Below are 27081 nucleotides of genomic sequence, written 5' to 3'. Positions count from 1 at the left end.
TGTTATCTTTGATGAAGAGTACTCAACAGATATAGGTGTTAGGAGTAACTTCGGGTGTGATCCAGGGAAATGTGTAGGGACCCTTGATGCTCATTTTGTATATAAATGACCTTGTCGACAATACTAGTAGTAACCTCAGACTTTCTGCAGTTATCTATAACATACTCTCTGAAAGGAGCTATGCAAATACTGAGTCAGAGTTCAAAGATTGGCAGTTTGCATTTAATGTTCAGAAATGTAAAATTGTGTACTGTACAAAACGAAAAAACGTAGTATATTATGAGTATCAAATAAGTAATTCACACTTGGAATTGGCCAACTCAGACAGATATTTAAGTGCAATGATTTGTAGAGATATGAAATGGATCGATCACGTAGACTCAGACGTAGCCAAAGCAGGTGATAGACTTCAGTTTATTGGAAGAATATGAATCCGATCAGTCTACAAAGGAGACTGCCAACAAAACACTAGTGCGACCCATCCTAGAATACTGCTAATGTGTGGGACCCATACTAAGTAGAATACTGGGGATATTGAACGTACACAGGGAAGGGTAGCATGCGTGGTCACAGGTTTCTGCGATCCGTGGGAGAGAGTCACGAATACGCTGAAAGCATTGATCTGGCAGACACTTGAAAATAGACACAGACTGTCCTGTAGAAACATACTTAATAAGTTCCTAGAACAAGCTTTTTAAGTGATGAATCTAGGAACACACTACAGCCCCCTACGTATCGCTCCCATACTTGCACTTCATAGTGTTTTACAGACTAGAGATGTAAATGTAGTTGATCGGTTTAGAGAGGGTGTCACAGAATAGTGTTTTACTCGGGCAGTAATCATTCACAGATATTACTCAGTACTCCTTCAGAATGATGGGATACTTTTGTTGTCTCCTGACAAAGGGTGGAGATACGAAATCTGTCAATGTTACATTTGTTTGGATTCTTAGAAAAATCCGTCATTAGTCGAGACTGCAAAAATTATTTATAATATTGATAAATATTTTCGGCTGAAACAGCTTGCATCTTCAGATCTACAATTTTAGAGAAAACTGCATGTTAAGGAGAGTTGTTTCACACAAACTATCGTTATAAGAAAGATTATGCAAAATCAGTACATGCCAAATAAGACAAACATTGTTGTGTCCAATCACCAGGCCTGTAGCAGACACATTGTCATCAATACATAACAGAATTCAATGCTAAACCGTTCTGTACATGCCCAGCTCGATAAATATTTATATACAGTGACTATCACCTAAAAAAATGTACAACCCGAATAGGGAATATAATGCAGTGTGAGATTCCACTGTGGCAAAGGATGAAAACACATAATTCTTACCCAAATCTAAGAGATCGTCATAAACGTAAGACAACATTGCTTCAATTAGTATCCACGTTTGAAGAGTGCTTATCACAGGCTACTTAACAAATTTACCCCTGCACTTTTTTTTAAGTGTACTTGGATACATAAATAATTTTAGGGTCTTTCATGTCCTTTATATGGATGGTGGTTCAGGAGGTAAATTTTCTATTGGCAGGCGGAGTTGTCTTCGTTGAGCGTTGAGCGTTGAGGTGTGTGGCACATCACCCTGGGTGGTCCTGTGGATCCGTAATAATTGCTTGGGACACCTTTTACCCGTTCCAGTACTGGAATACGGTCTGAATGACAGTCGCAGATTGGCGGATGGTTCTTCTATTCTCGTCTACTTTCTGGAAAAGCCTGGTCGTCTGTGATTTTATCTTTTTGGCAAAGTAAATTTCTTTTATTTGTTAGTCGATTTCTCGTGTACGCATCCATCATGGGGCTCAGACATTTTCAAGTGGTTGCAGACGTCGAATGTTCATGACGCGGGTAGAATCCCAGAACGTTGAACCGTAGAGGAGCGATGGCTGGATCATAGCTCTGTAGAGTTTCAGTTTAGTCGACAGATTTAGGTTCGTGCTGATGAAAAAAGGCACGAGGGCACGGACCATCTTTATGGTGTTTAACTTTCGTTCCTGGACATGCGGAGTGAATGTCATGCCTTTGTCCAGAAGTATCTCCAGATATAGCATCTGAGGGGACCGAGGGATCTGCTGATTCGCGATGTCTAGTTGTGTTCGTAAATCCGATTTCTTCTTGGTGAACAGGATCGCCACAACCAGTTTCAGTTATATTGTTTACTTTTGACCGTTCTTCGGGAATGTCTAGTTGTTATATCGTGGTTATTAGGTGTTCTACGTTCCGTCCAGAGGTGAGGAAGTCAGTATCGTCGGCATAAAGACTAGCAGTGACCAGTGAAACTGTCTGAATTACGTTGATGTATTGTTGAATTCAGAGGTCCTTGAAGGATGCCCGCTGTGATGGTCTTCAAACCAGATTGTTTACTGTCGATCTGGACGAGTAGTCCCTCGCAGGAAACTGTCGATCTAACAATTCGGAATAGGCGCCTAATCGACTACTTTGATTATCTGCCTGTCTCGTCATACCCGCTCATAGGCTTCATAGATATCCGCCCCCCCCCTCCACCCCCACCCCCACCCAAAAACTGTGGAATTCTGTCTGTTGAAGCTGAGTTGGATGATTTCAGCAATCCGTAGTAATTGCAATTCTGCCGATAGTCGCTCTTCAAAGCCGCAATGTTCTGGTCTGATGACATAGTGGTATAGGTGTTATTTTAGTCGCCGCACTTGCTCCAACTGTTCTCACGGATTGGCAATAAGCCGATCGGCAGATGGCTATCGACCGGGTCTTTCCCTCGTTTGGGGATAAGTATCATCTTCACTGTTTACCATACCGACGGAAAACATCTATATAGCACACAGCAGTTAATGATGCGAGTTATAAGAATGATGGCCTTTCAGAGGATATGCTTCAGGTCGGCGATTGTTGTGCTGTCTTTGTCCGGCGCCAAGCTGTTCAATTTCAGATGATTTATTTAACCTTGGTGCGGGTGATAAGTAAGAGTTTCACTCGAGTCAGTGCTCCATGAATGTCGGCAATACGGAGTCTGATTTGTTCCTATTCACGGTTGTCCTGATGAGGGGGAGCCGTCACGTGTTGCTCGTACAAAAAAAAAAAAAGCACTCCAGCTTCAGGAGGCCACAAGTGGCCCATCGGGACCATCCCACCGCCCTGTCATCCTCAGCTGAAGATGCGGATAGGAGAGGGCGTGTGGTCAGCACACCGCTCCCCGGTCGTTATGATGGTTTTCTGTGGCCGGAGCCGCTACTACACGGTCAAGTACCTCCCCAATTGGCATCACGAGGCTGAGTGCACCCCGAAAAATGGCAACAGTGCATGGCGGCCCGGATGGTCACCCATCCTAGTGCCGGCCACACCGGACAGCGCTGATCTGGCGGAAACCGGTGTATCGACTGCGGCAAGGCCGTTGCCACGCGTTGCTTGTACACGATGGCGTAAAGTTCGGCCTTCAGCCTAACCCGGTGAGTTATAGAGGTAGCCAGCAGAGCCACTTATTGCTCGTTTCAGTGGCTTTGACTGTCGGAGAGCCGAGGCTAGGGTCCACAATTGCCTTGTGTTGAGCACCACGCTACCTATCTTGGTCTCCCAGAGCTCCTGTCGCCGCTCTTCCATCCAACGGTTGCAGTTCGCGGGACAGGCAGTGCATTTGTCGTCGATCTTGATCTACATCTACACCTACATGATTACTCTGCAATTCACACTTAAATGAGTTACAGAGGGTTCATCGAACCACCTTCAAGCTGTTTCTCCACCGTCCCGCTCTCGGACAGCGCGCGGCAAAATGAGCACTTAAATCTGTTCGTGCGAGTACTGATTTATAATATTTTATTATGGTGACCATTTCTCCCCGCGCCAACAAAATATATTCGCGTTCGGAGGAGAAAGTTGGTGACGGACATTTCGTGAGAAGATCCTGCCCCAAAACCCCTTGTTTTAATGATTGCTACCCCAATTCGCACATCTTATCTTAGGCACTCTCTCCCCAGTTTGGCGATAATCGGAAACGGGCTGCCCATATTTGAACGTTTTGGATGTCCACCGTCGATCCTATCTGATGTGGATCCCAAATCGCGCAGTAATGCTCCAGAGGAGGACGGATGTAAGCAGTCTCTCTAGTAGACCTGCTGCGTTTTCTAAGTGTTCTGCTAAGAAATCGTAGTCTTTGGCTTGCTTTTCCCACATTAGTATGTGATCGTTCCAGTTTAAGCTTTCGTAATTGTAATCCCTAAGTATTTAGTTGAATTCACAGCCTTTAAATTTGTGTTTAGCGTATAACCGAAATGTAGTGGATTCGCTTTAGTGCTTATGTGGATGCCTTCATATTTCATCACTTACAGTCCATTGCAACTTTTTGCATCATACAGACATCTTGTCTAAATCATTTTTCAATTGGTTTTAATCATCTTATAACTTTACAAGAATTTATCTGCAAACAGTCTAAGAGGGCTGCTCGGAGTGTCTCCTAAGTCGTTTATGTAGATCAGGAACAGCAGAGGGCCCAAACACTTCCCTTGCGGAACGCTAGATATTACTTCTGTTTTACTCGATGACTTTCAGTCAGTTACTACGAACTGTGACCTTCCTGACAGGAAATCACGAAGCCAGTCGCACAACTGAGAAGACTCCCCATAGGCACGCAGTCTAATTAGAATTCACTTGTGAGGAACGCCGGCGAAATCCTTCTGCAGATCTAAAAAATATGGAATCAGCTTGATATCCCCTGTCGATAACATTCATTACTTCGAGAAACGTTTCACAATAACGATGTTTTCTAAAGCCATGTTGGCTATTTGACAGTGAATCATTCTCTTCGAGGTGACGCATAATGTTCGAAAGCAGTATATGTTCCAAAATCCTACTGCAGATCGACGTTAGTGACATGGGTCTGTAATTCACCGGTTACTCTTATTCGTGATTTCCTGTCAGAAATGTCACCGTTCGTAGTAATAGACGGAAAGTCATCGAGTAAAACAGAAGTAATATCCGTCGTTCCCCAAGGAAGTGTTATAGGCCCTGCGTTGTTCCTGATCAATATTAACGACATAGGAGGCAATCTAAGTAGCCCTCTTAGATTATTTGCAGATTATGCTGTCATTTACTGTCTTGTAAAGTCATCAGATGACCAAAACAAATTGCAAAATGATTTAGATAAGACATCTGTGTTGTGAGAAAAGTGGCAATTGACCCTGAATAAAGAAAAGTGTGAAGTTATTCACATGAGTACTAAAAGAAATTCGCTAAATTTCGATTACGCGATGTGTCACACAAATCTGAAGGCTTTAAATTCAACTAAATACTTAGGGATTACAATTACAAATAACCTAAGTTGGAACGATCACATAGATAATGTTGTGGGTAGAGCAAACAAAGTCCGCGATTCATTGACGGACCACATAAAAGATGCAACAGGTCTACTAAAGAGACTGCTTACATCACGCTTGTCCACCCTAATCTGGAGTATTTCTGTGCGGTGTGGGATCCGTATCAGGTAGGACTGGCGGATGATATTGAAAAAGTTCAAAGAATGGCGGCTTATTTTGTATTATCGCGAAATAGGGGAGATAGTGCCATAGACATGATACGTCGATTGGAGTGGCAAGCATTAAAAAAAAGACATGATACGTCGATTGGAGTGGCAATCATTAAAACAAAGGTGTTTCTCGTTGTGGCGGGATCCTCTCATGAAATTTCAATCACCAGTTTTCTCCTCCGATTGCGAAAACATTCTGTTGCCACCCACCTACATAGGGAGAAATGATCACCAGGATAAAGTAAGAGAAATCAGAGCTCGCACAGAAAAATTTAAGTGCTCGTTTTACCCGCGCGCCGTTTGAGAGTGGAACGGTAGAGAGACAGCTTGAAGGTGGTTCATTGAACCCTCTGCCAGGCACTTAATTGTGAATAGCAGAGTAGTCACGTAGATGTAGATGTAGATTTCCTTTCTTGAGCATTAGTGTGACTTGGGAAACTTTCCGTCTTTAGGTCTTTGAGCGAGAGGTTGTCTCTGATTGTTAAGTATGGAGGTATTATATTAGCATAATCTGGCTTACGGAAATGTTGCCATCTATTTCTATAAATGTTCCGACGGTATACGATTACCGTGAGATAAGGACGAAATGTCTCGAAGTTTTGTTCTGTCAGGAAGACATCAAACGCTGCCCTTTTGGTAGTACTTTGAATCTCAGACGTCAGGATTTCCACGGCGACCTCTGTTTGCAAGTGGTGGCCCTACCTGTCGTTATTGGTGAAGTAGGAAGCCAAGAGACCACAATTCATTTTCTTGGAACTCAGAGGGGGATTTTGGAATACGTAGCACCGGCAGATGGTCTGATAACAAATGCTGAATCGTTCGGAGTTGGAGGTTATGACGGTAGCAATGTCAAGCACATCTGCCTCTTGGGTAGCGAATTAAGCTATACGCGCCGGTTCGCGCGATCTATAGATGGTAACCTGGAGTTCGTTTTCATGGTCCTAGAGGAGTTCTCCTTTGGGATTGGTTCAGCTGGAATGCCATGACATATGTTTAGAATTAAGGTCTCTCAGGACGACCTTGTCGAAACGATCAGAGGTGGCACGGAGATCTGTAGTCACGAGTGCCTTCTTCGGGCTAAGGTATGCTGTAGGTGGTGTGATCTTTCCCATCGCCGCAAGGATCGTGACTGCTGTGACCTCTAACGATTGCGTAGCCGGTAGGCCTTCCAAGTGATGCCGTAGGTTGTGCTGCACAAACACTGCGGTGCCTCCTTCATGGCCAATCCTGTCAGTCCCGTACCCATGCATGTTCGCAAATTTAAAGATAAGATGCTTCTCGAATAGGAGAACAATGTCCAGTGTATGGCGTCTGATAAATTCATTAAGTTCTGTCTGTTTTTATTTTACTTCATTGGCGTTCAAAATGCGTAATCGGTGGTGTCCCGTCCCTTGTCTGCCGTCCATGGTTAAGGATCAGCAAACGCCTTAACCCTAGTGAGATGCTCAGGTGCATTTTTAACCATAAGGATTTATTATCATCTATAGCTTTGAAAACATTTCGTTTTAATAAATTGCCATCGCTGACTTTGTATGCCTCTTAGTGAGTTATATTCTAACGGAAAAAATTATTTTGGAGCTTTACTTTGGCATCCATAGAAATAGTACTTCTCAAGTTGTTCAGATCGTTTTAGACCCTATGTATTCGTTATGGCCGTGACACACGATTACAAAGACGTGAGCAGGAGAAGTTTGCAGCTATAAGAGGTTCGTGGAAGAAATGGGTAGAGATATTACCTAAACTCTACAGTTCCAATATGTTTATTACAATAGATGAACGAGTTGTTGCGTTCAGGAGAAACTGCCCTTTCCGCCAGCATATGCCGAGTAAACCGGCGAAATATGACATCAAGTTTTGGGTAGTTTGTGACAATGAAACAAGTTATGTATGGGATATTCATCCATATACTGGGAAACGACCAGGTAGTGCCCCTCAAAAGAACTATGGTATAAGGATTGTAATTGACTTGACTTATTCATCTCCTATGAGATGGGACAAATGTTGATGAAGAAAAATATTACAGTGACTGGAATTGTGCGAAAAAAACGAGCCTTGAATCTGTAGCGTTACCCGTATTTAGGCGAGCTAATCGACCGCTCAGTATTGCTTCGTGATAAGGTGAATTTGTTGCATAGATGAACGCTAGTGACCCAGATCTCAAGGCGCACAGCGGCAATTCCGGTGTGTGGCTAGGTGAGCGATATGAGCAGGTCTAGCAGCACAGGATATGGGTTAATTCCGGTACTGGGAATTTTGGCGATGGATGGTCGCTAGAAACATAGACAACGTTTCAAGAAATGGCAGGGTGTCAGGCAATCTTAAAGACGGCTAAGCACTAATCTCTACGAAATACGACAATAAATCACACTTACTTGTTAATGAAAATCTGAATACATCGGTGATCTCAGGTAAATGAGGCACATCCAATGACTCAACAACATTTAAATATCTTTAAAACTACAGGAGCAAATATTTAACACTGCATAAATATTCCCATAATGAACCTCTGAATTAACAACATTTTAACGCCTGATGCGATTTCAACAAAAGTTACCTCAATTGATAGTACTGCACTGTAGCAATCATCCCTGAAAGATAGGTACCTGCATCTATTTTATTTATTGATTTACAATGTCTTTTATATTTGTTTCATAATGCAAATGTTTGTCAGAACATTGTATTGCCACATTCGCACAGCTAATGGATACAGCATCAATCCCTCATATTTTGTCGTACTTGTGTTTCTATTTAATGAACAGTTTACTACACTGCTGGCCATTAAAATTGCTACACCATGAAGATGACGTGCTGCAGACACGAAATTTAACCAACAGGAAGAAGATGCTGTGATATGCAAATGGTTAGCTTTTCAGAGCATTCACACGAGGTTGGCGCCGGTGGCGACACCTACAACGTGCTGACATGAGGAAAGTTTGAAACCGATTTCTCATACACAAACAGCAGTTGACCGGCGTTGCCAGGTGAAACGTTGTTGTGATGCCTCGTGTAAGGACGAGAAATGCGTACCAGCACGTTTCCGACTTTGATAAATGTCGGATTGTATCCTATCGCGATTGCGGTTTATCGTATCGTGACAGTGCTGCTCGCGTTGATCGAGATCCAATGACTGTTAGCATAATATGGAATCGGTGGTTTCAGGAGGGTAATACGGAACGCCGTGCTGGATCCCAACGACCTCGTATCACTAGCAGTCCAGATTACCGGCATCGTATCCGCCTGCGATGGTGCACGAATGGCCAAACGTCATTTTTTCGGATGAATCCAGGTTCTGTTTACAGCATCATGATGGTCGCATCCGTGTTTGGCGACATAGCAGTGAACGCACATTGGAAGCGTGTATTCGTCATCGCCATACTGGCCTATGACCTGGCGTGATGGTATGGGGTGCCATTGGTTATACGTCTCGGTCACCTCTTTTTCGCATTGACGGCACTTTGAACAGTGGACGTTACATTTCAGATGTGATACGAATCGTGGCTCTACCCTTCATTCGACCCATGCGAAACCCTGCATTTAAGCAGGATAATGCACGACCGCATGTTGCAGGTCCTGTACGGGTCTTTCTGCATACATAAAATGTTCGACTGCTGCCCTGGCCAGCACATTTTCCAGAGCTCTCACCAACTGAAAACGTCTGGTCAATGGTGGCCGAGCAACTGACTCGTCACAATACGCTAGTCACTACTCTTGATGAACTGTGGCATCGTGTTGAAGCCGCATGGGTAGCTGTACCTGTTCACGCCATCCAAGCTCAGTTTGACTCAATGCCCAGGCGTATCAAGGCTGTTATTACGGCCAGCGGTGGTTGTTCTGGGTACTGATTTCTCAGGATCTATGCACCCAAATTGCATTAAAATGTAATCATATGTCAGTTCTAGTATAATATATTTGTCCAATGAATAACCGTTTATCATCTGCATTTCTTCTTGGTGTAGCAATTTTAATGGCTCTGAGCACTATGGGACTTAACATCTATGGTCATCAGTCCCCTAGAACTTAGAACTACTTAACCCTAACTAACCTAAGGACATCACACAACACCCAGTCATCACGAGGCAGAGAAAAGCAATTTTAATGGCCAGCAGTGTATTTTGCCAGTAAACTTATTTTATTGTTAATTGCAAATGCTATTTGTGCTGGCGTATGCCTTCGCCAGGACACAGTTGGCACGAGGAAACATTGTATAGCAGGCGGTGTAGTAAGAGCGCCTATGACAAGAGAAGACCAAGACACGGCCCCAGACTACGCATCGACAACGCCCCATGGGCAGCGTGTGTATAGGCCGCCGCCGCCGACGACGACGACTGGGATGTCTCAGTCTCTCTCAGTACCTCAGCACGTCGCATCGCGACTCAGTTCGCATTGAACCTCAATATGTTGCACTGTGCTCTGGTCTTCCACAGCGATAGTCGTCGGCTCGTACCTTAGCTACCTGTGAGGGGACATTAGTCATTGTATATAGTTGTGATATGGACATAGACAAGAATCAAGAATTAGTATATACAACAGAACTTCAGACTGGACATTATTGAAGTTAAGTATTCAATTGGTTCATGTAATAAAGCATATTTTAACCATGTGTGTATTTTTCTTTGTAGTGAGAGGAAACCGGCCGCCCAACTATCGTACCACTCTTTCCTCACGCAGCCAGGAACGACAAAACATTACAAGAAGGCAGAGCCACAACATTATTAGAAAACTGTGCTAATTGAACAGTGGTCAGACTCATGTGCTAGCGGACACCACAGTTGAACAGAGAACCAAACGTCCACATCTGACAAGCAGGCCTTAATAACTGTTTGAAAAATGTAAGGACAGTCTGTTGTTATTTACTGTGAGTACACTTGCACAAGAATACAGGCTGATTTATTTACGTCAGTCTTTATTTATAATTATTGTAAATCGTCTGAGTGTGACAGAATGTTTATAACATTTCTTTATTTAAATGTTGTTGTAAAATATTAGTTTAGTGCGGGAAAGTGGTCAAGATGAGTCAAATCATGCCTGTGGAGCTTAAGCATGATGTATCTTGGGTGTGGATGGACAAGCAGACAGTAGCGGAGAACTGCATGAGTGAAGTGGAGACTGGGACTTTTCGAATGAAGAGATCAAGGGAGCGATTTGGGACACTTTTACGTTTGTTCTTGAAGACGGCAGACCTGTCTGTGATGTACTGCTTTATTCAGTAATGTGGCTGGTAGATTTTGAGTGTTGAATGGCCATTGCCAGACTAACTTTTACATTGCACGTCTAAGAAGAAGGACTTTTATGTTGAGTGCTGGAAGGAGGCAGACCTGCCTGTAGTAGCACGTAGTAACATAGGATATTCGATCATGGAGATGTTTGACTATGGGAGGTGAACGGCCGCTACAATGCTTTAACTTCTGAAGGGAGTTAATATTTCGAGAAATATGAATGTGCTCCATAGTTGTTGTGGTCTTCAGTCATGAGACTGGTTTGATGCAGCTCTCCATGCTACTCTATCCTGTGCAAGCTTTTTCATCTCCCAGTACCTACTGCAACCTACATCCTTCTGAATCTGCTTAGTGTATTCATCTCTTGGTCTCCCTCTACGATTTTTACCCTCCACGCTGCCCTCCAATACTAAATTGGTGATCCCTTGATGCCTCAGAACATGTCCTACCAACCGATCCCTTCTTCTGGTCAAGTTGTGCCACAAACTTCTCTTCTCCCCAATCCTATTCAATACTTCCTCATTAGTTATGTGATCTACCCATCTAATCTTCAGCATTCTTCTGTAGCACCACATTTCGAAAGCTTCTATTCTCTTTTTGTCCAAACTACTTATCGTCCATGTTTCACTTCCATACATGGCTACACTCCATACAAATACTTTCAGAAATGACTTCCTGACACTTAAATCTATACTCGATGTTAACAAATTTCTCTTCATCAGAAACGATTTCCTTGCCATTGCCAGTCTACATTTTATATCCTCTCTACTTCGACCATCATCAGTTATTTTGCTCCCCAAATAGCAAAACTCCTTTACTACTTTAAGTATCTCATTTCCTAATCTAATTCCCTCAGCATCACCCGACTTAATTAGACTACATTCCATTATCCTTGTTTTGCTTTTGTTGATGTTCATCTTATATCCTCCTTTCAAGACACTGTCCATTCCATTCAACTGCTCTTCCAAGTCCTTTGCTGTCTCTGACAGAATTACAATGTCATCGGCGAACCTCAAAGTTTTTATTTCTTCTCCATGAATTTTAATACCTACTCCGAATTTTTCTTTTGTTTCCTTTACTGCTTGCTCAATATACAGATTGAACAACATCGGGGAGAGGCTACAACCCTGTCTTACTCCCTTCCCAACCACTGCTTCCCTTTCATGTCCCTCGACTCTTATAACTGCCATCTGGTTTCTGTACAAATTGTAAATAGCCTTTCGCTCCCTGTATTTTACCCCTGCCACCTTTAGAATTTGAAAGAGAGTATTCCAGTCAACATTGTCAAAAGCTTTCTCTAAGTCTACAAATGCTAGAAACGTAGGTTTGCCTTTCCTTAATCTTTCTTCTAAGATAAGTCGTAAGGTCAGTATTGCCTCACGTGTTCCAGTGTTTCTACGGAATCCAAACTGATCTTCCCCGAGGTTGGCTTCTACTAGTTTTTCCATTCGTCTGTAAAGAATGTATTTTGCAGCTGTGACTTATTAAACTGATAGTTCGGTAATTTTCACATCTGTCAACACCTGCTTTCTTTGGGATTGGAATTATTATATAGTCCATAGTAGGACTTTATAACTTTTCCGCTTGATTTATAGAACTGAAAATAGACAGAGCGTTCTTCTTATCATGTGTGAATCGTCACCTTGAACTCGGGACTATTTTGAGCTGGTGAATGTTATTGTGATCATGAAATACACTTAGTTTTCGCGTATATTTGATGACTATTTACTTCGAGGATTTTTCTACCATCTAGTGACGCTCTCAACATAAATTTACTGCATTTTATAAGGGTATTTCCTGCCTGTATTTTAAGTGAATATCGTAGGGCCACTTCCCACTTATTTGAGTTGCCCTTCCTTGCATAAACGTTATTTAACATAATTGCACATCAATTACAGATGTTAGAATAGAACACTTTTTATGAAATTATTTGTTTAACTTTTATTTTATATTTCTGTGTATTTTATTAACTCGCAATTCCAGCAAATCCATAGGATAGTTGACTGCAGAATCACAGTTGTTATTTGCAACGAATTAACTGTGGGACATGAAAGCAGGTGTGTGTGGCTCGGCTCTATGACCACATGGAGCTGTTCTTTTTAAGCAGAGCCGTGCATAGCCTCAGTACCTAAAGTACGAGTAAACACAGGTAAACACGCAACTGGTTTGCTCGTATGACCTGCTGTTTGGTAGAGCAATTTTTCAGCTGTAACCGATAGGTACCATCGCACATCCCACCAAAGCTATTGCAGACTAGGGGGATTGCTAATTGCACACCAACATTTGCTTTCACAAAGGACACAACGCTTGTATCATACATAAAAAAAGAAACTGTTATTGCGCAAACGACTCTGCAGCACGAAGCAGAAGTCTGTGATGGCACCATGAGAAAACCTTACATTATTTTAGACTGCAACTGTACGAAAGGAGCTGTGGACACACAAGACATGGTGGTGAATTATACAGTAAATAGCGAGACAAAGAGATGGCCTATTGCTGTGTTCTCAAGTATCGTCGACATATGTACTTATAACTCTTATAAGCTATAAAAGGTAACTTACCGCAAATGGAAAGCAAACATTCTACAACGGGAAAGAAACTCTTGGCGAGCAGCTATTTGTTGGGGATGTGTAGAAGCAAAGATGTAAGGCAAGAGGAAATGCTGCAACAGAATCTGTAGACAGATGAACAGCGTCTGAATCTGCACTCTCCATATCGGAAGAAAATGATCCTAGGAGTAAGAAAAGAGCCAGATGGCATCTATGTGGAAAAACTGATTACAAAAGTTCAGTGAAATGTGTTAAGTGTAAAAAATTCACTTGCAAAAAACGTCTTACATACACATGTAAAACCTGACAGTAAAAGGTTAGGCATAGTGTAGTGCAATCAACACACACGTAATTATAACATCCGATTATTGTATTGTTGTATTATTCTATTACGACGTTTGAATGATTAATACATTAAACTACCTAAATTATAACTTTATTGATGATATCAATACACAAGAGTGTAAAAGTATACCTCCAGGAGACAGAGAAAAGGGTCATTTTTTTACTCGAACAGCCGGCCGGAGTGGCCGAGCAGTTCTAGGCGCTACAGTCTGGAACCGCGCGACCGCTACGGTCGCAGGTTCGAATCCTGCCTCGGGCACGGGTGTGTGTGATGCCCTTAGGTTAGTTAGGTTTAAGTAGTTCTAAGTTCTAGGGAACTGATGACCTCAGAAGTTAAGTCCCATAGTGCTCACAGCCATTTGAACCATTTGACTCGAACATCTTAAGCGTATATGCAAAATAAACACCATGATAGGGTGAAGTATACCCCCGACAACGAGATGATTCGTGTCAATTTCTGTTCCAGCTCCACTAACCGTGCTGCAGTGTTAAAGAAGAGTCAATGTTGCGAGGAGCTGACGTTGTCTGCTGATCGCTGCTAGGAGCGAAGGATTCTGAAAATGTCCTGGCTAGTAGAGATCAGAAACGAGTTGCGTGTACTCGGTTTAAACCCGCCAGCCAGTCCTGTGACTTCATCTACGAACACGTCGTCTCCGTGTACCCGTAGACTCGACTCGTGAGTGTTCGCTGTTGCGCACTTGTCAGCCGAGTCTCCCGTCTGGTACAGGTGGACTTGACTCGCTCAGAAGGGAGAGCGAATACACGAGTTTGCAAGTATAACCACGGACTCGCGGAGGTACCGCTGCATAAGCACCATTTTGGAAGAAATTTGCGCCGTTAAATTGTAAATTACTATTCATTTATTTCACAAAATCATGAATTCGGCTTTACATCCATTCTCAAGTACAAGCTGAAATGTCACAAAATGTCCGATCGGCCTAAAGCAAAAATGTAACAGGACATAGAGAAAGCTCCATTGAACAGTTTGAGGTAGGGAAAATGGGGTCGGAGACGCCAGCTTAAGGAGATAGGGAAGTAAACTTGTCTGCCGCTTTGTCTAGCGTTGCTATTTTCCAGCTTATTTACAACTCACATGCGTACAAGTTTATACGTACCGTGCTGTTTATTTACATGTACATTCTTTATTTCCTGCAAGGAAACAAGGAGGAGAAGCCTGATTACCAGGAAGTGCAGCTTATTTACAACTAACATGCGTACAAGTTTATACCTACTGTGCTGTTTATTTACATGTACATTCTTTATTTTCTGCAAGGAAACAAGGAGGAGAATCCTGATTACCAGAAAGTGCAGCTTATTTACAACTAACATGCGTACAAGTTTATACGTACTGTGCTGTTTATTTACATGTTCATTCTTTATTTTCTGCAAGGAAACAAGGAGGAGAAGCCTGATTACCAGGAAGTGCAGCTTATTTACAACTAACATGCGTACAAGTTTATACCTACTGTGCTGTTTATTTACATGGACATTCTTTATTTCCTGCAAGGAAACAAGGAGGAGAAGCCTGATTACCAGGAAGTGCAGCTTATTTACAACTAACATGCGTACAAGTTTATATGTACTGTGCTGTTTATTTACATGTTCATTCTTTATTTTCTGCAAGGAAACAAGGAAGAGAAGCCTGATTACCAGGAAGTGCAGCTTATTTACAACTAACATGCGTACAAGTTTATATGTCGTGTGCTGTTTATTTACATGTTCATTCTTTATTTTCTGCAAGGAAACAAGGAGGAGAAGCCTGATTACCAGGAAGTCATGATGCAGGTTTTGTTTATTTTACTTGTCCATAAGGTGGTTCTGTTGTATTGTATTTACACTGTCCGATGACAGAACATGCTATGAATCAACGACAGATCCATGCATTGCTCAGTGCTATTCAGAGATGGAGCAGTACTGGTATAGTATTTCGTGTATTGCAAGGGGAGATCCTATTCCATGGCCTGCGAGGTTACCTGACCTGAATACCCTTGATTCTTTGCTATGGGGATACCTAATGTCACTTGTGTATGAGACCCCAGTGGATACGGAGATGGAATTAGTTGTCAGAATTGTATCTGCCTGTGATGTGATTCCAAACACACCAGGGATATTTCTTAGGAGCGTCATAACCTTTTCGCCGATTCCGTACTTGCATTGTGGTTGATTACCGTCAGTTACAGCACATTTTGTAAGATACAGTACAAATGGTACGTTCATTGTGTCAGTGATGGTATTTGAAATTAACTAATGTAAATAAAAAAGTGCACAGTAATTCGATTTTCTTTCTATTACCTCCTTATGCTGACTTCTCCGAGCCCAGGTTTCCTACCTCAAGTTGTTCAGTGGAGCGTCCTCTATGAACTGTTAAACTTTTCCACACTCTTGCGGAAACACCCTGCATACTAAAGTGACTTATGCCCTCCCGGTTAGCCGTGTGGTCTAACGCACGGCTTTCCGGACTGGAAAGAAGCGCGTGGTCCCCAGCACGAATCCAGCCGGCGGACTTGTCTCGAGGTCCGGTGAGCCGACCAGTCTGTGGATGGTTTTTAGGCGGTTTTCCATTTGCCACGGCGAATGCGGGCTGGTTCTCCGTATTCCGCCTCAGCTACACTATATCGGCGATTGTTGCACCAAAAAGTTCTCCACGTACGCGTACACCACCATTACGTTACGACGCAAACATAGGGGTTACACTCGTCTGGTGTGAGACGTTCCCTGGGGGGATCCACTGGGGGCCGAACCACACAATAACCCTGAAAGAGTGGTTCGATGAGGGGCGGCGGATGGGTGGAGTTGACTGCCGGTAGTCGTTGTGGGGTTGTAAATCATTGCAGCTGCGGCTGGGACGGAGCCTCTCCGTCGTTTCTAGGCCCCCGGTTAACATACAATACAATACAAAGTGACTAATGATCGGTTATCAGTGACTATTGCTCTGTTTATACCGTACATGATTTATATGGGTAAAACGTTTTAGAAAACTGCTCTAAATTTATTTTATTATTTAATATCTATTCAGAGAATGTCTAACAAATACGTTGACTTACACATTTCGTGGCGTTATCTAGTGTATATTGACAGTACCAGAAAACATGATACAACGATGTAGTGCAATCTTTAAATGATGATTAACTATTAAAAGAAATTACAGAAATGAATAAAAAGGTAGACAAGTCGCTGTTAGCCCATAAAAGCAAGTTGCCATAACCAAAAGAACGCAGAATTAGCGCTCCTTTTCGTCGCAGCGATATAACGGTGACGTTGCTCTCTGCGCAGTTTTCCTTTGGTTTGACGCAATACATTTGCTTTTTCATAGTGTAGGTAGAATAAACAAGAATACAACCATTCTGTTTGCATTGGACGAAATTTGTATGTTTTTTATTCCTCTCTGAAGCGTGGACTATAGCGTGAAAGTTATTCCAGATATCACACCTTATCTAATGTAACACATCTGTAGTTGTGTATTTTGCATCAATTAATTTTCGTCTTGCACCCTCCGCAGTCTCACAAAACACAGCTTCATTAAATACAAGGCCATCTAATCCGTATAATTGGTCATTCCACCTTCTCAGTGCTACTTTACAGCAGCAAGTTCGTGTACTATCTACCGTGTTAACGGTAAGTCACGACTAGCTTTACGCTGCTGCACGCTTCAGTAAGAGAGAACTAATCGACACGTATGAAGCGACCGCAGCGCCACATTCCTCAGACTCGTCAGACTCGCGGAACTACAACGGGACCGTAGCGAGCCCGTTAGCGCTGATGTAATAGCAGCGCCTTGATTTGTGGAGTATTCAACCCGCAACATTACGTTCGCACTCACTCAACACCACCTAGACTACAGGCCTGCGCGCACACTTGTGACGTCACATGCTGATGGCCGGATCTGTATCGGAACGCTCCTGTTAACCACTCAGCAGCTATACGAACTTTACGAGTTTTAGAGCTGAGACCGCGTAGGGATTCTCGTGCTTTCCTCTTCTACATGACCTTGTCATGAAAATATGGAAATTCATATCATTCCGTAAAGTAACTGATATTTCAAGATGTAAAATTATTTTGACGATCTGCCTTAAATACGCGTTTCTAGGCTCGTATACAAACTGTAATTTTAAATTCTGTCTTTTACCTAAGGAGCTATGTATTCTTGCAGTAAAAAATCGGCAATATGCAGTAACAAGGAGACTTTTTCGGTTTTAAATAAAGCAGCTGGAGCTCCTACAGAATTTATAAATTTGTTTCCCTGGTTATTTTCGTAAATTTTCCTCTCCACTTCAAAATTTGCTGACCTCACACGAAACTCAAATCATTCGACGAAATGGAGCACCTCCTGACGTAATGTTTAATAAATCAAAAAACCCGAAAAAATATTTTATTTCCCTGTTTCGCCAGAGCTTTAGAACCTTAAACATGAAAAGATTGTTTCTCCTATATCCTTGACTGAAATTCGTGTCACAGAGTGCTGTTAATTTAATCACAATGCACTTACATCGAAATTCTGTTTTCTATACTGCTTAATCTGTCGAACAATGAATTCATTAAAGCAATTTTCTAAGGTAGTTTACTCAAATTGAAATTAATTCCGAATAGCTATATACGTAAAACTGAACAAAATCATTCTGTAGCCCTTCCAAATAAAAGTACTGGAAACTCAATAATCTGGTAGGAATGATAAGGAATACTATTTTCGAGCCACACTAATTAATATAACTATTCTGTGTGACAATAGTTGCTTCGTATTAACCTCGCAGCAATGGTCCAGAATTAAGAAACAAATTATACTGGTGCATGATACATAACTGCTCTTAAAAAACAATTGGCAAATGTGGTTCAATGGAAACAAATAGCACGCTATAAATTTTTTGTCATTTACTTACCCTTGAATGATGCGTAGACACAAATTTCTACCTGGGAATAGCTGCAATCCAGCGATTTCTCAACTTCACACATTTGGGAAATACACTCCTGGAAATTGAAATAAGAACGCCGTGAAATCATTGTCCCAGGAAGGGGAAACTTTATTGACACATTTCTGGGGTCAGATACATCACATGATCACACTGACAGAACCACAGGCACATAGACACAGGCAACAGAGCATGGACAATGTTGGCACTAGTACAGTGTATATCCACCTTTCGCAGCAATGCAGGCTGCTATTCTCCCATGGAGACGATCGTAGAGATGCTGGATGTAGTCCTGTGGAACGGCTTGCCATACCATTTCCACCTGGCGCCTCAGTTGGACCAGCGTTCGTGCTGGACGTGCAGACCGCGTGAGACGACGCTTCATCCAATCCTAATCATGCTCAATGGGGGACAGATCCGGAGATCTTGCTGGCCAGGGTAGTTGACTTACACCTTCTAGAGCACGTCGGGTGGCACGGGATACATGCGGACGTGCATTGTCCTGTTGGAACAGCAAGTTCCCTTGCCGGTCTAGGAATGGTAGAACGATGGGTTCGATGACGGTTTGGATGTACCGTGCACTATTCAGTGTCCCCTCGACGATCACCAGTGGTGTACGGCCAGTGTAGGAGATCGCTCCCCACACCATGATGCCGGGTGTTGGCCCTGTGTGCCTCGGTCGTATGCAGTCCTGATTGTGGCGCTCACCTGCACGGCGCCAAACACGCATACGACCATCATTGGCACCAAGGCAGAAGCGACTCTCATCGCTGAAGACGACACGTCTCCATTCGTCCCTCCATTCACGCCTGTCGCAACACCACTGGAGGCGGGCTGCACGATGTTGGGGCGTGAGCGGAAGACGGCCTAACGGTGTGCGGGACCGTAGCCCAGCTTCATGGAGACGGTTGCGAATGGTCCTCGCCGATACCCCAGGAGCAACAGTGTCCCTAATTTGCTGGGAAGTGGCGGTGCGGTCCCCTACGGCACTGCGTAGGATCCTACGGTCTTGGCGTGCATCCGTGCGTCGCTGCGGTCCGGTCCCAGGTCGACGGGCACGTGCACCTTCCGCCGACCACTGGCGACAACATCGATGTACTGTGGAGACCTCACGCCCCACGTGTTGAGCAATTCGGCGGTACGTCCACCCGGCCTCCCGCATGCTCACTATACGCCCTCGCTCAAAGTCCGTCAACTGCACATACGGTTCACGTCCACGCTGTCGCGGCATGCTACCAGTGTTAAAGACTGCGATGGAGCTCCGTATGCCACGGCAAACTGGCTGACACTGACGGCGGCGGTGCACAAATGCTGCGCAGCTAGCGCCATTCGACGGCCAACACCGCGGTTCCTGGTGTGTCCGCTGTGCCGTGCGTGTGATCATTGCTTGTACAGCCCTCTCGCAGTGTCCGGAGCAAGTATGGTGGGTCTGACACACCGGTGTCAATGTGTTCTTTTTTCCATTTCCAGGAGTGTAGAAACATGTGCACTTTCATGCCTTTTTGGGATTTATAATTTCCCTGGCAAAAGGGAACGCAACACTTGTATCCCATACTTCGATGAAATGTAGGCGAATACTTTATGAAATATATATAACTTTCACATGGCACACACTTTCAACACAACATACACGCCAACTGGACTGCCGACTACAGATAAGATGGCCAACAGTTTGTGACGTCACGTGCCAATATGGTCGCTGTGGGTAGGCCTTGTATCTAGAAGGCTTTGACTCACTGCGCTTCTGTTCCCTACTCGGCAGTCACGGTCTGGTGGTCGGTGCCTCTGTCACGTAACACCAGTGGACAGTGGAGTAATGTGCCCACGTCACTGAATGCGGTACACTGACGTTATGTGCTCGGGCTTACAGAAAAACTACGTGCCACCTGGTGGCATTGCAGTTGCAAAATATTAAATGGAGCATAAGAATAATTTTACTAAGTATTAAATGATTTATATAGAATGTAATAATAACAACTGTAATTCAACGAGTACATGTATCCGAGATAAAAACAAACAGCTTGATGGTGACGTACATTCATATTTCAAAATGACAAAATGCCGCTAGAAGTTACATAATTTTTTATGTAATGTAATTCAGAATAATATCAACGAAATTTGTGTTATTAGTAATGTTATGTAATTAAGTACAACCAATCGAATACGTTTAAGTATGATATTAAAGGAAACAAAATTGTATGTAAGCGACGAATCAACCTGAGACCCGTTTGTTTCATCATCGAATTGTAAGATAGTGCCATAGGAGATTTGGAACCATATACATGGAGATTACATGTGTCAGACTCCATCTTCGGCGAACATATGCTGAAGGAAGGACACAGATACTAAGACCACACACAAGTATTTCATATGGTCAACAAAGGAAGAAAACTAAACCTGTTAGAAGCACTTGAGGTAAACAAACATTTAGCTCAAAATTCTCAGCTGGTTCTAAAAGATCAGTTACAGCTGGTCACATCCCGATTTCTAAGATTCACATGATTCAATCAACCAGCAACATACCAACAAACCGCCACAATGATACACACTGCTGCATAAAATCAAAACACATTAGAATTTCCTGTTCTTTACCTTGCTTACGCCACAAACGTCAACGGCATAAATTGTAATACTGTAATAGTCTGTATTTTAACCACATACTGTAATTAATGTTGCCCATTGCATAAAATGTAATTCACACTGTAAAACACGTTTGATCCACAACATAAGTTATTAGTGCTCAGTTTAACCAATGTCACAACCACAAAAACCACGCATCAAAACCATATAACCTGTAATACTATTTGTTTTAATTATTGTTCATAATATTAGCGATTGCCTGACGTTTAAATTACTCTGTTAAACAACACGTTTTTCGTCCAGCATAAATGAAGAGTGCTCAGTTTAATAGTTCCACATTTAATGTCAAGACGTCGCAAATTTTAGTGTTATAACTATTTAACCTTTAATATTGCGTAGTTTATTTATAGTGCTTAATATTGTCCATTGTGTAAAGTGTAATTTAAAAGTTAAGAAACAAGTTTGATGCACACCACTCTATGCGAGTGGACTGTATCATTACTTATAATGTTTGATTACCTAATAACTAGTGTCCCTTTCAGACTGTAGTCAATTGTTTCCTGAAAATGGTCCAGTAAGACGAAAACTAATTTGAAATAAACAAAAATCAGAAGAACAACAGCAGTGTACTTGTTGCTCAACCTTAAATATAGATTTGTTCTACCAAGAAGTAACGGGAGAATCCGTAAATAATGTAACTGGATTGCATATAAGCATTCGTAACAACAGTGTCCACATAGTGAATATTACACAGTTCAACCATATGCATCATTTTGTATTAACCATCGTAAGTCAACATTACGCAGAAACCGGTAGACATTGCAATATAAGTATTGCATCTGATAGGATACAATATGTACAAACGTCGTAACACATCATGTATTCCTATGTAGCATGCACGCATATGAACATACATGATAACGATCAAAGTGGCGAAAACATAGCAACAGTTTCGTTACAAGTGAAAAAGCTTATCAGCAGCTTATATTCAAGTGAACATGGTGCTGTAGTACAATTATTCTTTTGCTTCAGTTGGTATATTGTAACTGCAATGCCATCTGCTGGAACGTAATTTTCCTGCAAGCCCTAGCACGTAACATCAGTCAGTGTCCTCGCTGCTCCGGCAGGGCCGTGTTACTGTGTTATTCACTGGTGCTACGGGGCAGGGGTAAACTTGTCCGCTAGTTTGTGATAAGCACTCTGCATATGCGGATACTGGTTGATACAATGTTTTAGTAGTGGAGGCTTGTAATTCTCCTAGGCTCTACAGTAGCAGATTTAGCCAAAAGTAGATTACAATGATTAAAAAAATTTTTTGCGATCTTTACTAATGAAATACCATTTATAAGAATCCACTAACTATTATGAAGGGATAATTATTATATACTATCGAAACTGCCAAATTTTGAACCAAATTTACCGAATAACGGTGGTAGCAGCTATTCGCATTTTATAGGCCTAGAGTACTGTCTGTTGCGATGAGGGAAATTCGATTTTGAAAAGTGCACCCAGCAATAGTATACAATAGTTACGATTGGCGTTTTGGCAGTGTGCAAAGATAAGAGGAACTAGGAGTCAGTCATCACAATAACTTTAGTTTAAAATTATGTGGTATGCTGCATCGACAGGTCGTGCCATCCGAGGGCAAGCAAGCAGACAAACCTGTAAGGCAATCTAAAAATGGTTCAAATGGCTCTAAGCACTACGAGACTTAACATCTGAGGTCATCAGTCCCCTAGACTTAGAACTGCATAAACCTAATTAACCTAAGGACATCACACACATCCATGTCCGAGGCGGGATTCGAACCTGCAACCACAGCAGCCGTGTGGTTCCAGACTGAAGCACCTAGAACCGCTCGGTCATATCGGCTGGCTAAGACAATCTCCGAGTCTCGCTCCATCAGAGTGAGAAATTCTCTTACAAACTAGTACTCAGAACTGCTTCTGTATTGTATCGTTGCTCTCCTCCAAGGTGAGAGCTTCCATGTTTGCAATGCTACTGTTCCCTAAGCTTTTGACCGTTTTGTGTGCTAGACTCTTTGGAAAGAAATTTTGTTGACAATTTTGTCGACAACAACAGACTTGATCCCCCCCATCCTCTGGTTGCTCCTCTCCTCTCCAACCCCCGCCCACTGCCGCACCTTCATCATTGGGTCCCACCTACCCCCCACCTTAACACGCTTCATCTCCTTTCCCAAGGTGGCTTCTTCCAACTCACCCTCCCGGATGGTGCCCTCTCTTCCTCCATTTATCCCTCCTATCAACTCTGATTGTCACTTTCCCCTCTCTACCTCAGTCCTTTTCCCGGGCTCCCTCTTCCCCCTCCCTTCCAACCCGTTTTTTCCCCACCTACCCTCTCTTTGACTTCCCTCTTTCGCCCCCCCCCCCCCCGAGGCCTTTTGCATTCCTCTCCTCTACCTTCCTCACTCCCTCTTGCATCTGCACTGCCCCCCCTCTATGTGTCCTCTCCCTTAATTCGGCTTCCCCCCCACTCAGTTTTTTTCTCTCCTCCCTCTTTTTTACCTGTCATCTGTCTGGGTTCTCCCCCCAACCCCCCATCTCCCTTAGGCTGTGGTGTGTCATTTTTAATTTCACTCTTTAGTGCAGTGTTTAGTGTGTGTTAAGTGTTGTGCTTCTTTTTTTAAGTGTTTCAAACAGAAAACATACTGTCACTAGGTGTGATTTTTATCTCTTGCGAACAGAAACAAAACTGCCGCCGTGTTTTTTTAAATTGTCTGTCTACTATTGTCTTACTTAGCATCGCCAACCCGTTGTTTTTATGTTTTAACTTCCATAACTTTCCACCGTTTTACGGCTTAAAAGTCGCCGTTTTTATTGTTTATTATATTCTTATTCCCCGCCCCTGAACCATTGACCTTGTGCCGCTGGTGGGGAGGCTTGCGTACCTCAGCGATACAGATATCCGTACCATAGGTACAACCACAACGGGGGGGGGGGGGGGGGGGTATCTGTTGAGAGGCCAGACAAACGTGTGGTTCCTGAAGAGGGGCAGCAGCCTTTTCAGTAGTTGCAGGGGCAATCCCGAGGGCATGCAGCTTTACTGTATGGTTAAATGATGATGGCGTCTGCTTTGTTAAAATATTCCAGAGGTAACATGGTCCCCCATTCAGATCTCTGTGCGGGGTCTGCTCAGGAGGACGTTGTTATCAGGAGAAAGAAAACTGGCGTTCTACGGATCGGAGTGTGGAATGTCAGATACCTTAATCGGGCAGGTAGTTTAGAAAATTTAAAATGGGAAATGGACAGGTTAAAGTTAGATATAGTGGAAATTAGTGAACTTCGGTGGCAAGAGGAACAAGACTTCTGGTCAGGTGAATACAGGGTTATAAATACAAAATCAAATAGGGGTAATGCAGGAGTAGGTTTAATAATGAATAGTAAAATAGGAACGCGGGTAAGCTACTACAAACAGCATAGTGAACGCATTATTGTGGAAAAGATATATACGAAGTCCACGCCTACCACAGTAGTACAAGTTTATATGCCAACTAGCTCCGCAGATGACGAAGAGATTGATGAAATGTATGATGAGACAAAAGAAATTATTCAGATAGTAAAGGGAGACGAAAATTTAATAGTCATGGGTGACTGGAATTCGATAGTAGGAAAAGGGAGAGAAGAAAACGTAGTAGGTGAATATGGATTGCGGGAAGAAATGAAAGAGGAAGCCGCCTGGTAGAATTCTGCACAGAGCATAACTTAATCATAGCTAACACTTGGTTCAAGAATCATAAAAGAAGGTTGTATACATGGAAGAATCCTGGAGATACTAGAAGGTATCAGATAGATTATATAATGGTAAGACAGAGATTCAGGAACCAGGTTTTAAATTGTAAGACATTCCCAGGGGCAGATATGGACTCTAACCACAATCTATTGGTTATGAACTGTAGATTAAAACTGAATAAACTGCAAAAAGGTGGGAATTTAAGGAGATGGGACCTGGATAAACTGACTAAACCAGAGGTTGTACAGAGTTTCATGGAGAGCATAAGGGAACAATTGACAGGAATGGGGGAAAGAAATACAATAGAAGAAGAATGAGTAGCTCTGAGGGATGAAGTAGTGAAGGCAGCAGACGATCAAGTAGGTAAAAAGATGAGGGTTAAAGAAATCCTTGCATAACAGAAGAAATATTGAATTTAATTGATGAAAGGAGGAAATATAAAAACACAGTAAATGAACCAGGCAAAAAGGAATACAAGCGTCTCAAAAATGAGATTGACAGGAAGTGCAAAATGGCTAAGCAGGCATGGCTAGAGGACAAATGTAAGGATGTAGAGGCTTATTTCACTAGGGGTAAGATAGATACTGCGTACAGAAAAATTAAAGAGACCTTTGGAGAAAAGAGAACCACTTGTATGAATATCAAGAGCTCAGATGGAAACCCAGTTCTAAGCAAAGAAGGGAAAACAGAAAGGTGGAAGGAGTATATAGAGGTTCTATACAAGGGCGATGTACTCGAGGGCAATGTTATAGAAAGGGAAGAGGATGTAGATGAAGACTAAATGAGAGATATGATACTGCGTGAAGAGTTTGATAGAGCACCGAAATACTTAAGTCGAAACAAGGCTCCGGGAGTAGACAACATTCCATTAGAACTACTGACAGCATTGGGAGAGCTAGTCCTCACAAAACTCTACCATATGGTGAGCAAAATGCATGAGACAGGTGAAACACCCTCAGACTTCAAGAAGAATATAATAATTCCAATCCCAAATAAAGCAGGTGTTGACAGATGTCAAAATTACCGAACTATCAGTTTAATAAGTCACAGCTGGAAAATACTAAAGCGAATTCTTTACAGACGGATGGAAAAACTGGTAGTAGCCGACCTCGGGGGAGATCAGTTTGGATTCCGCAGAAATGTTGGAACACGTGAGGCAATACTGACCCTACGACTTATCTTAAAAAATAGATTAAGGAAAGGCAAACCTACGTTTCTTGCATTTGTAGACTTAGAGAAAGCTTTCGACAATGTTGATTGGAAGACTCTCCTTCAAATTCTGAAGTTGGCAGGGGTAAAATACAAGGAGCGAAAGACTATTTACAATTTGTACAGAAACCAGATGGCAGTTATAAGAGGCTGGCCGAAGTGGCCGTGCGGTTAAAGGCGCTGCAGTCTGGAACCGCAAGACCGCTACGGTCGCAGGTTCGAATCCTGCCTCGGGCATGGATGTTTGTGATGTCCTTAGGTTAGTTAGGTTTAACTAGTTCTAAGTTCTAGGGGACTAATGACCTCAGCAGTTGAGTCCCATAGTGCTCAGAGCCAGCAGTTATAAGAGTCGAGGGGCATGAAAGGGAAGCAGTGTTTGGGAAGGGAGTGATGCAGAGGTTGTAGTCTCTCCCCGATGTTATTCAATCTGTTTATTGAGCAAGCAGTAAAGGGAACAAAAGAAAAATTCGGAGTAGGAATTAAAATCCACGGAGAAGATCTAAAAACTTTAAGGATCGCCGATGACACTGTAATTCTGTCAGAGACAGCAAAGGACTTGAAAGAGCAGTTGAACGGAATGGATGGTGTCTTGAAAGGAGGGTATAAGATGAACATCAACAAAAGCAAAACGAGGATAATGGAATGTAGTCGAATTAAATCGGGTGATGCTGCGGGAATTAGATTAGGTAATGAGACGCTTAAAGTAGGAAATGAGTATTGCTATTTGGGGAGCAAAATAACTGATGATGGTCGAAGTAGAGAGGATATAAAATGTAGACTGGCAATGGCAAGGAAAGCGTTTCTGAAGAAGAGAAATATGTTAACATCGAGTATAGATTTAAGTGTCAGGAAGTCGTTTCTGAAAGTATTTGTATGGAGTGTAGCCATGTATGGAAGTGAAACATGGACGATAAATAGTTTGGACAAGAAGAGAATAGAATGTGGTGCTACAGAAGAACGATGAAGATTAGTTGGGTAGATCACGTAACTGATGAGGAGTTATTGAATAGAATTGGAGAGAAGAGAA

The sequence above is a fragment of the Schistocerca nitens genome, chromosome 5 (assembly GCF_023898315.1).
Source record: "Schistocerca nitens isolate TAMUIC-IGC-003100 chromosome 5, iqSchNite1.1, whole genome shotgun sequence".
NCBI lineage: Eukaryota > Metazoa > Arthropoda > Insecta > Orthoptera > Acrididae > Schistocerca > Schistocerca nitens.
The sequence above is the reverse complement of the archived record's forward strand: the minus strand, read 5'-3'. Positions refer to the sequence as shown.